This window comes from Podarcis filfolensis, assembly GCF_964270895.1.
Source record: "Podarcis filfolensis genome assembly, chromosome: 12".
In the NCBI taxonomy this organism is placed as follows: domain Eukaryota; kingdom Metazoa; phylum Chordata; class Lepidosauria; order Squamata; family Lacertidae; genus Podarcis; species Podarcis filfolensis.
The window spans coordinates 48,177,448-48,188,038 of NC_139614.1; the positions used below are offsets into that span (position 1 = coordinate 48,177,448).

At 42.3% G+C, this 10,591-nt stretch overlaps 1 protein-coding gene and 1 long non-coding RNA gene across 7 annotated transcripts in view; one reads left to right on the forward strand and one right to left on the reverse strand.

Moving 5' to 3' along the window:
* Positions 1-10,591, forward strand: part of PRKAG2 (protein kinase AMP-activated non-catalytic subunit gamma 2) — a 199,744-nt gene that overhangs the window by 154,949 nt on the left and 34,204 nt on the right.
* LOC310746256 lies at positions 3,462-10,591 on the reverse strand. 6 transcript variants are annotated; one of them, XR_014540534.1, is made up of 3 exons: positions 10,559-10,591; positions 9,147-9,195; positions 3,462-5,810 (listed from the first exon to the last, which is right to left on the reverse strand). It is a non-coding gene; the product is annotated as an uncharacterized lncRNA (long non-coding RNA). The 6 variants fall into 6 exon arrangements; XR_014540535.1 differs by lacking the exon at positions 10,559-10,591 and adding an exon at positions 10,263-10,538; XR_014540536.1 differs by lacking the exon at positions 10,559-10,591 and adding an exon at positions 10,129-10,152.

Below are 10,591 nucleotides of genomic sequence, written 5' to 3' on the forward strand. Positions count from 1 at the left end.
GAAAAGCTGTCTTATGGCTGTTTCTTACATTCTTGTGCTACATAATTTTATTGCATAGATAGATAGATAGATAGATAGATAGATAGATAGATAGATAGATATACCGTATTTTTCGCTCTATAGGACGCACTTTTCCCCCTCCAAAAATTAAGTGGAAATGTGTGTGCGTCCTATGGAGAGAATGCAAGCTCCTTGGCTTCAGCGATAGCAATGCGAAGCCTCCGAAGTGCAAAGGGAGCGCTCCCTCCGCGCTCCGGAGGCTTTGCATTGCTTTCGCTGAAGCCTGGAGAGCGAGAGGGGTCGGTGCGCACCGACCCCTCTCGCTCTCCAGGCTTCAGGGATAGCTGCCTGAAGCCTTTGGAGCGCAGCGGGACCTCGCGCTGCGCTCCGAAGGCTTTGGGTTCCTTTTGCTGAAGCCGGGAGAGCAAGACTCTCCTGGCTTCAGCAGAGAGGGAGAGCTGTGCAGCGCCCCTTCAGCCAAGCAGGAGGAGAAATGGAAGGGGCTCTGTGTCTCTTGCCGCTTCGCTGAAGGGGCGCTGAGCAGAGAGGGGGAGAATTTTTTTTTCTTGTTCTCCCCCTCTAAAACAAAGTGCGTCCTATGGTCGGGTGCGTCCTATAGAGCAAAAAATATGGTAGATATATAGTTCCAGCTCCCTTCATCTGTTTCAGAACAAAACTGTCCCTCTCTTTGTATATGCCTTCCTTGTTAGAACTGTTATACACTGAAACATTCTATTTGGATTCATCTTCCATCTGAATTACGGCAGCTGCCGACATTGATGGCATTTCAATGCTGGCAAAAGTAGAATCATATATGTAGCATTGGAAGGGACCACGGGGGTCATCTAGTCCAACCTCCTGCAATGCAGGAATCTTTTGCCCAGTGTGGGACTCAAACCCATGACCCTGAGATTAAGATTCTCATGCTCTACCGACTGAGCTATCCTGTATTTGTTAACTTAATACTCTGTTTACTTAATACAACTGTTTTGACCTGAAGGACTACGGTAATTTGTTTATCTTAATGTATTCTTGCACACTGTCTTGTGATGTTCACATGGAAGGCGGTATATAAATGGTTTTAATTAATAAGTGAATTCTGGCTACTCAAACAGTATCTTGGGCTGCTATACCGATAATCGTGTGCACTGTTAACGCACCTTTTCTCAAACCCCAGAACTGCACAGGCGTTATATAAGCCACAAGAGAAATTTTGTACTTTACTGAATGACATTTTACGCTTGGTGCAAAATAAACTACGGGGGGACTAATCTGTTCAGGGAGCCCTTGAACAAGGAGTCTCACGTCCTGCAGTATGTCTGCTAAATAAATGAAACAGATGGCTGTTTTCCTTCCGCAAGTTGCAGAGTGAAAGGAAAAACTCTCTGCCAGCCTCCTAAACTGGATTACACGATTAATTGTAATTTATATCACTTGAATCAGTTATATTTCTACAAAGCCTGTCTCCAGGTACAATTTTTGCGATGGGGGAAATGGAAGTTCCATTCTCTTCCTCATTAGCTCCATTGCTTTATGCTGCCGAGAAGCCATTAACATCAGCTCTGCCTGGTTCACTCCTCTGGCAGATTTGCAATTAACTTAGTTCTGGCTAGGGCCTGCAGTGCTGCCTTAGGCCAGCCACTGGGATGGACAGCTGATTCATTTCTCAAGGGGAAAGTGGAATGGCACTTCTCATGACTGACTGATGTGCTTTTTTCAGGCTCATAATAAACCAAAAGGTAAAGAGGATCTTAAATTCATGTGTCCTAAATGTTGGTGATTTGATTGGGCCAGTGCAGATGTAACATTTCTTGACTGTTTAGCGATGGATATGCAAAGGAAAAAGTTCAAGATTATGTGTACCCTTCTTCTGCTCTTCTAGCCCAAGACACTACTCCTCCTCCTCCTCCTCCTCCTCCTCCTCCTCCTCCTCCTCCTCCTCTTCTTCTTCTTCTTCTTCTTCTTCTTCTTCTTCTTCTTCTTCTTCTTCTTCTTCTTCCTCCTCCTCCTCCTCCTCCTCCTCCTCCCAATCCTATCACTAGTATGCTATGTCTGCTCCATCCTGAAGACAACCTCAAGACTTAAATAAGCCTTGTACAATAAGATAAAATACAAGGATTGTTGTTTGCCAGGCTGATTAAGATGGGAAGGAGAAGGAGGTTGTAATGACTGCTGCCGCTGAGTGGCTGAATCACTGCAAGGCCCGAAAGCTGGCAGCTTTGGTGCCAATGAGTGCAAAGATAACTCCACCTGTCCAGCTCACCTGGGCAGTGCAACCGTTAGTCACTTTCTTTGCCATTTGAGCAGAAAAGCCACCCTTGTTTTGTCTCCATCTCTTGACATTACTGGAGCAAAACCAATAGTGGCAGGTGATCCAAGAATAAGTATATATATTCTCAAATTTAACTTGAAACACATATATTCCTACACTGTAGGAAGGTTTGAGGCTTGCAAAGTTTGAGTTGGAAGCACCATGGTTTAGACATGACTATTTCAGAGAGAAGAACTGGAAGCATGTGCAAAAGCTATAAATTGTGGCATGTTTCATTCACAGATGGTGGGAAAAGTACCATTTGTAGTTATTTGTGCATTCAAGATTGGTGCACCTTGATTTGCATTTAGATAGGAATTCCTTCTCATTAGACTTTAGTCTGTTAAGCTTTTTTAAAAAAGGTAGGGTGTGTGTGTGTTTACTTCTTAAGAAGCACTGGGAGGGAAATTAAAAACTAGTATGACATTCTTAGTTGCAGAGACATATTTAGAGCATATTTAGAGCCATTAGTTTATTAGCTTCTGTGTTTTTGGTGGAAACAAAGGTTTTTTGAAAGAAGTGTTTTGTGTATCAAGGAAGGTCAACTGTTAATAAAGGGCACCCATGGCTCTTCTTGAAGTGCTTGAGTAACTCTCTGTCATGCGGTTCTGGCTTTAAAACAAGATTCTTGAGCCTCTACCCAGCCATAGCAGATTAATATGTAACCACTGGAATTACTCAAAACACCATTTGCTTAGGTGCATTCTGTATGTTATAAATGAAAGTCATTTTGTCTGTTGAGACGCCAACTTTTCCATTCCTTGAAAAGCAAGAATATTACACAAACAGGATACAACTGATATCAGTATATGGAGCCCATTATTTTGTCATTTTTTTTCTCTACTGAAGGGGCACTTAATTGTTGCATTCTTGAGGTACTTACATGTTGCTGGTCTGAGATGCCTTAATTTTTAGGTAGACCTAGTGTTTTAAAACGGCCACAATGAAAATGCAGATACTAATGTAGGCAGAACGATGCACGTTGTATGAGTGAATTTGCTGTACAACCTGGAATGTGGTGCAGAACTTCCTTCCTGAGGAAGAACTTGGTGACATAAGGGTGGATTTGCTGATGGCTTGGATTAGAGCAGGGTCTAGGTAGGACTTTTTGTAGTCTGCAGTTCTGGCTTCTCCGCCATGCACACATTCCTTTTCTAATATCAAGTATCCTTTATTAGGCATAGCAAACCACACATTATCAAACAGACACCGTATACAAATTGTGCAAAATACGAGCTCAGCATAACAAGGTTTGTCCCAGTCAGATCTTTAACTCCAGAGGAAATCAATTTGCATAAATAATACAATAGAACACTACCACATCACCGATCAATTAAGAACCACATTCCTTTTCTCTCTAAATGGCTGCAATATATGCTTCTGCTAGCTGTCGGAACCCCAGTTCACAATGAATAGTTATGATGGGCAACATGAATTAGAGATAAAGTTGGAAGCAATACATGTGAGAATCAGATTTTTGGGCTTGCGTTACAGCTTCAGTTGAAAGAAATTTGGATTGGCATTTGGGAGTCAATATTAAACTAAGATTTTGTTTTGTTGGAGGAAACACAGCTTAGCACCTTTGGATGACATCCATGGCTTTGGATTTGCAAGACCTTTCCTCCCCACCTCCTACCCTGAGTGAGTTTTCAGTCTCCTTGTGGTGAGCTCTGTATGGGAAAGTCTTCAGAAGTTCTGGCTTTATGGGGCTTGTATTGGATCACGCCTCACGCTTGCTTTGACCCTGATGTACATGGAATTTGCTGCAGGTTATGTGCAAAAGCGGCACTTTCAGTGTAGTAAAAGCAGCACAAATTCATCCTTTTCTCATATTATTTTGTTCTATAGCTAGGATGTTCTTGTGTGCTGTTTGTTTGTTTGTTCAGTGCAATAAAGATAAATTCTGTTTTGGACAGATATTTTGCAAATTGTTTGCAAAACATGCAATGAAGATACGCTATGCTATCAAAGCTTGATCTTTTGCCAGTGACTAACCATGCAGTGAATAATCCTACAAGGACTTATCTGCACTATTGTCTTAGACAGGTTTAACTTGTCATTCTCTTTCTAAAGACTTGTGAAGTAACTTTCTGTGAAGAAGGCTAGCTATCGCTTTCAGAGAATAAATGGCATTGTCATAAATACTATGATTCCCAAGATTCTTTGGGGAGAAATTTAACTGTTAACCTTGTATAAGTTTTATTTCCATGGGCAGAGCTATACTACATTGTATACTGGTACACAATTAAAAGACTTTGCCGGATGGAGTACTTTGGATTCTATTTCCTACTCAAAAGCTTAGCAGTATTTGGGATAAAAGCCAGGGCCTTCAAGTTAGTTGAATTGCAGCTCATATTCTTCCATTACAGAAGCACTTTAATTTTATTCTGATCCATATTTTATTACTTCAAACAGCCCTTGGGTGGGGGTTAGTGTTATTGTGTGGTGATTTTGCCTGGATCAGCATTTTGATTGCAAGCACCCGGCTGTAATAACTCCGCCATAAAAGCAGTCTTGCTCCAAAAGAAAGCACAGAAGAGAAACAGCACTGAACTATTTTTATCCTGCATTTTGTAAAATGCATTTGGTGCAAAGCAATTAGATTTTCATATTTCATATAACAACTCAGCTATCCATACCTCTAACGTGAGTATAGTGATAATGAAAATTCTGGCTTAGACTCTGTTATTTCTTTAACACTTTTTGTTTGGCACTTCAGTATGTTGGCAACATTGTATTCAAAGTCCACTCCTAAAATTATCAATATTTTAAAAATCAGAGTGGCCTAAATGTGCTCTGGAAGTCCTCAGCAGAGAAATCCAGGAAATGGAGAATGTGCCTTATCAGTGTAATGAGAGCTGCAACCCTTGACAAACAACACAACTTTAAAGGCAGGTACCAAGAAACTGTCTCCTCACTGGCAACAAAATGCAGATCAATTGCACAAGGTCAGTGAAACCATTAATGCAGCGAGTGAAAGATATATATATCTCAAGGTTATCGGAGAGCATGAAACTAATCCAAATAGGTTTGGCATGAGAATAGGTAACTTGGTCTGACTCTTATGCCCAGCGACTCTCATAAGGATTAGCGGAAGTGTCTCATAGTACTCTTAGCATGCACTAGGCCTGCACTACATGTGGCCCAGTCTGCTGAAGTCAATGTACTACAGGAATTGTCAAGCACCTGCTTTGCTGTATTGTGCAGGCTGCAGCCAACCTGACGAGTCGCATGTTGTGCAGGCTCATTGCACATATAACATGTAGCAAGTGCACACAACAGACTGGTCTACACAAGCGCAGGATAGCAAAATGAATGCACGGTTTAGTAACAGTTTCAGAAACCAGAGCCGGTTCAATGTTGCTCCAACCACTTGCAAGGTTCAACAAGGCTTAAGGTGGCCCCACAAACAAATCTTCATCCGCCTTCAAAAGCAAAGTCATGCTCCCCCTCCCATCATATTCTCATGCGGGTCCCTTCTCCAGTCTTCAGCGAGTGGCTGGAAGTGGGGAAGTAGAGAAAAATGTCCTTTTTTACCTTCCAGTCTGCATACAAACTCTGGATTCTCCATCCCCCATGCCCCCACCTCACTCTGAGATTGCATAGATCTTTCTGGTGCCGCCTTAACTGAAGAGAATGCAAACAGCACCAGCAGATTTGTTTTGGGTTTTGCTTTGCTTTTCAGATCTTCCCAGGGTTGAGGAAATCTAATTTCACTCAACAACAAATGATGGCTGGGTTCTGGTTGAGGACAGTGCCCAGAAATCCTGGACTCAAGTTCACAGTCCAGTCCGGTGTGGACAAGCCCCTTCTTTGCTTAATAGGCAAATAGGAAGCATCCTGAGAGACAGCTGGAGATATGGAGACTGCTAGTGCCATCCTGGCAACATAATTCAGTGATAGAGCACATATTTGAGATGCAGAGGCTCCCAGGTTCAGTCCATGGCACCTCCACATAAGACTGGAAAAGACCCCTTTCCAAAAGCCCCAGAGAGCCACTGCCCATCGGTGTAGACCATACTGAGCTAGATCAGGCCAATGGCAAGGCTTCTTCATATATTCCACATTTTGTCAGATTGCATATGCCTAGGAAAAGCAGCATTCTGAGTGTATACTATGCTGCCCAAGGAACATAAGTAGGAAGTGTTTGGGTGGTCTGTTGTGGTGAGGCAGCAAATTGATCTTGCAATATGAATGTTTTAGTATGTTATTGTGCAAGTCCACAGTAGGAGATCCAAGAACAAGAACATCTGCATGCAGCCTTGGATGTTTTGGTGTTGCTTGCATTAATACTGAGCCGATGAAACTTTTATGGTGTGCCCAGTAGAAGCAGCAACTGGAATTTTACCTGCATGGGTTTAAGTTGTGATGTTATGACTATTTTCAGCAAGAATTTTAAAAAATCCAAATCCAAGTTAGTCATTTGACAATGAAACTTACAAGGCTTTTCAAAAATGCAGAATAGGAACATAAATGGTAAATACCTCTTCCCTGCAGGTTTCAGCTACCACTTCCTTTTGCTTTAAAAGAGTGTTTTGGACTAGTGTACCTCCCAGTTCATGTCTTGCAAAGAGTAATAGCTTCTTCTGCAATCATTATTGGTGCTGCTTGAAGTTCACTTTCAAGTCATTATTCTGCCACAAATGATGCTGGAAGGACTTGGCATCTGGGGTTATTAGCATACCTGTGTGGGATTGGCGAGTACTAGAATGATTTGCAGATTTATTTCTGCAAGCACAAATTGCTGAGTTGGCCTGGGATCTTTTATAGGTTTCCTATTTCCCTCCCTTGGGCTTTCTGAAGCTGGTCGCTTTTGGGGATTGGGATACTGAAGTTAGATGGGCCATTGCTCTGCTCTGGTCTCGTCAGTTGCAATTATATTCTGATGCTCGGGAGGAATGCCTAACATCTCTTTTGTTTTTAATTAACATTCTGTTACGTTCCTAATTTAGGGACTTGCTGGGCTTTGGTAGTTCCTGTCCTGTGTGCTGACTTCAAGAAAAGTCTGTATTCTCTGCATGGCCACTATGGCTCCTTTTGAAGTGCCGCATTGTGCATCCAGGGGCATTCCTAAGCCGCAGTGGCATCTGCTGCCACAGCACAGCAGGGGAGAGAGAACTGTTTCCGAGGAAAATGAATACTCTCATTGAAGTTCAGTGGCTGGTGGCAGACAGAAGCCTCAGGGAGCATCTGAGCCCTGCAGGAAATTGCTGGCTCTGTCGCTCTCTAAGGAAAAACACTTAAGGAACTGTGTAACAACAGTTATGACCCTTAAGATCCAAACTGACAACTGGTAGGCAAAAGATGAAGGGGTTAGGAAGATGTGAAATTGAAGGAACCTTTCAGGAGAGGTTTCAGTCACCCTGGCAAACCTAGTCTCCTGCATCGTGTGTTTGGTTGCTTACGTTGTTGAAACACTACACTTGAAAACCATGTTTTGGGGTGTGAAGATATAAAGGGAATCTCTTAAGGCTGCTGTATCTGCCCAATGAGCTTCAAAGGACAAGTATTGGGTAGGGATGGAATCTCTGCATAAATCAAGTGTGAGCAGGCTGTCTTCTAAAAGGTAGAAACATATGAAGAGTTATGTTTATTCTTAAAGCAACTGTTACCTTGCCTGAAAAGCCAATAAACCTGCTCTTCTTTTTATACTTCATAGAACATAGAAATTAGATCACTGGCCGCTGTGCATTGGTGAAAAGCCTTGTTTTGCATAAGGCTGAGCACTGCTTGCAGCAAGATCCTAAACATGCTTCTTCATAGAATCAGGTTGGAGGGGACCACAAGGATCATCTAGTTGAACCTTCTGCAATGCAGGAATAAGCAGCTGTCCCTTACGGGGATCTAACCTGCAACCTTGGGATTATCAGCACTGTGCTTTAACCGAATGAGCTATCCAGGCTATGCAAGATGAGTCCCTCTGAGTTCTGTGAAGCTTGCTCCACAAGAATTGCTGCTTTATATGCCTATCATTTATTCAGCTGATCCGCACCATGGTTTTTTTGCAGTTCCTGCCTTGAATTATTTCAGTGGAGGAAAGCTACTTCTGAGTATGTTTGCGTTAAGCTTGCAGGTTTAGTCATTTCAAGTAACTAATGGTTTTATCAAACGTGCACTAAGCATGTGCATTAGAACAGTAATCCTAGAAAAACAGATAGAGGACAGAGTGTATGTGGATCTGTTCTGTGTGTAGAACAAATGTCAAAGTATGAGACTACAGTTACTCTGGATTCAGAACCTGAGAGTATGTAATAACATTACTGAAGTAACAGTCTCTGAATTTTGCTCCCTGAGTCAATTCTACATAGACAAAGGGAGCTGTGCATTTTTCTTCCACAATTACATGGTTCTGGTTGCAGATACACTATTGCCTTGTGAAAGAATATGAATGATGCCGTGGGCTGAATAAGGATTGAGTGAGACTATAAATATTTTGGAAGAATTTGGAAATGGGTGATTGATGGAAGCAGCAACTCCCCAGGCATATTTGAGGTGACTGACTGTGGAAGAGTAAGAGGGGTGAATTGAGGTGTCATATTTTATATACAAGTAGAAATATGTCTGTGAAGTAGTTCTGATCACATTGACTCCATGGTTATGGTGCACCTTCTTCTAACCCTAGCATAAGTACCCACTGGATACAGACTAAGACCTTTATATTTAGGCAAGGATTTGGTTAAGATTGTGTGTGTGGTTATGTTGAGAAGTGTGATTTAAACTTATTTAAATTTAGAATCCTTATGTTAAGCATATCTACTTCCCTGAAAGCCTGAGAGTTTGGCAGTGGATAATATAAGCTCAAAAAAAAAAAACAAAAAACACTCTGTGCACTTACAAAAGATGAGTAATGTTCTGAATTTTTCCTGTGCTCCTTAAAATTCTGCCTGTTGAAAACACAGAAAACCAACTTCAATAATAGGAAAGCATGAAATTACATAACGTGCCATATTCATACAAGATATAAATCTAATTTGTAGTTACTGTGCAAATCCCATTCAGGTAAAGTCTACTCTGAACCAGCTTTCCATTTTTATTTTGCTCTAATTTCTTAAATTAGTTTAAAGATTGGGCCTATACCCAGCTCTAAGACTTGTTTGGCTAAGCATGTTAATCCATGGAACCTTCAAGATATATGGATAAATTATGAATAATGCACTTGTAAAGTGCAGTATCTACCTTTTAGGAGCTGTTCATTGCTGTCAGAGATACCTAATCCTTTCAGCATCTCTGCTGAACATTAAGGGGGAACAGCATATGCACTCTTGGGAAGTGGGGGAGCTAGGGATGGAAACAGGAGAACCAATGCCTCTTATAGTGAAGGACATGAGAAGTTTTAAGCAAGTTAAATGTACCCATGAATGAAAAATATAAGAACATACGCATCTGTTGTGTGGATATAAATTTGCTTCTTAAGCTAAGGGTGCGGAGCCTGTGGCCCTCTAGATCAGGGGTCAGCAACCTTTTCAGCCGTGGGCCGGTCCACCATCCCTCAGACCATGTGGTGGGCCGAACTAACGAATTCCTATGCCTCTCAAATAACCCAGAGATGCATTTTAAATAAAAGCACACATACTACTCATGTAAAAACACCAGGCAGTCCCCATAAATAACCCAGAGATGCATTTTAAATAAAAGGACCACATTCTACTCATGTAAAAACACGCCGATTCCCAGACCGTCCGCGGGCCGGATTTAGAAGCCGATTGGGCCGCATTCGGCCCACGGGCCTTAGGTTGCCTACCACTGCTCTAGATGTTGCTGGACTTCCCATCAGCCCTAGCCAGCACGGCCAGTGGTCAGGATGGAGTGACCAATACCTGGAGGGCCACATTTCCCCCTTCCTGCCTTTAACACTCTGCTGGGGGGTTGAAGACTAACAACAAGTGCACAGGTTTGGCGGGATCTGTTCAGTGGTGATGAGTACTGAATGTGAAGGTTGGCAGAAATACACCTTCACCTTATTCTTCTTGTGCAACTGGAGGATGAACTGATAAAGACGAGCAAGGTTGCACACCAGATAATGGGAATACAATGTGTGGGCACATACTGAAGGGTGATGGTGAAAAACAAAGGCAGGTGGGATAGGGTGCCCTGTATGCAAGGATGGGGCATTATGGTAGGCTTGCCAAACTGTGGGGTCACCGACACATCTGTAGAATGTGCATCCTGCTCTGTGAGGAGAGGAACTAACATCTGGATCATATTGCAGATAAACTAAGATCCAGACAAATCTCAGTCCATTCTTACTGTGGCACAATGGGTCAGTGTGCCTGGCTGTTA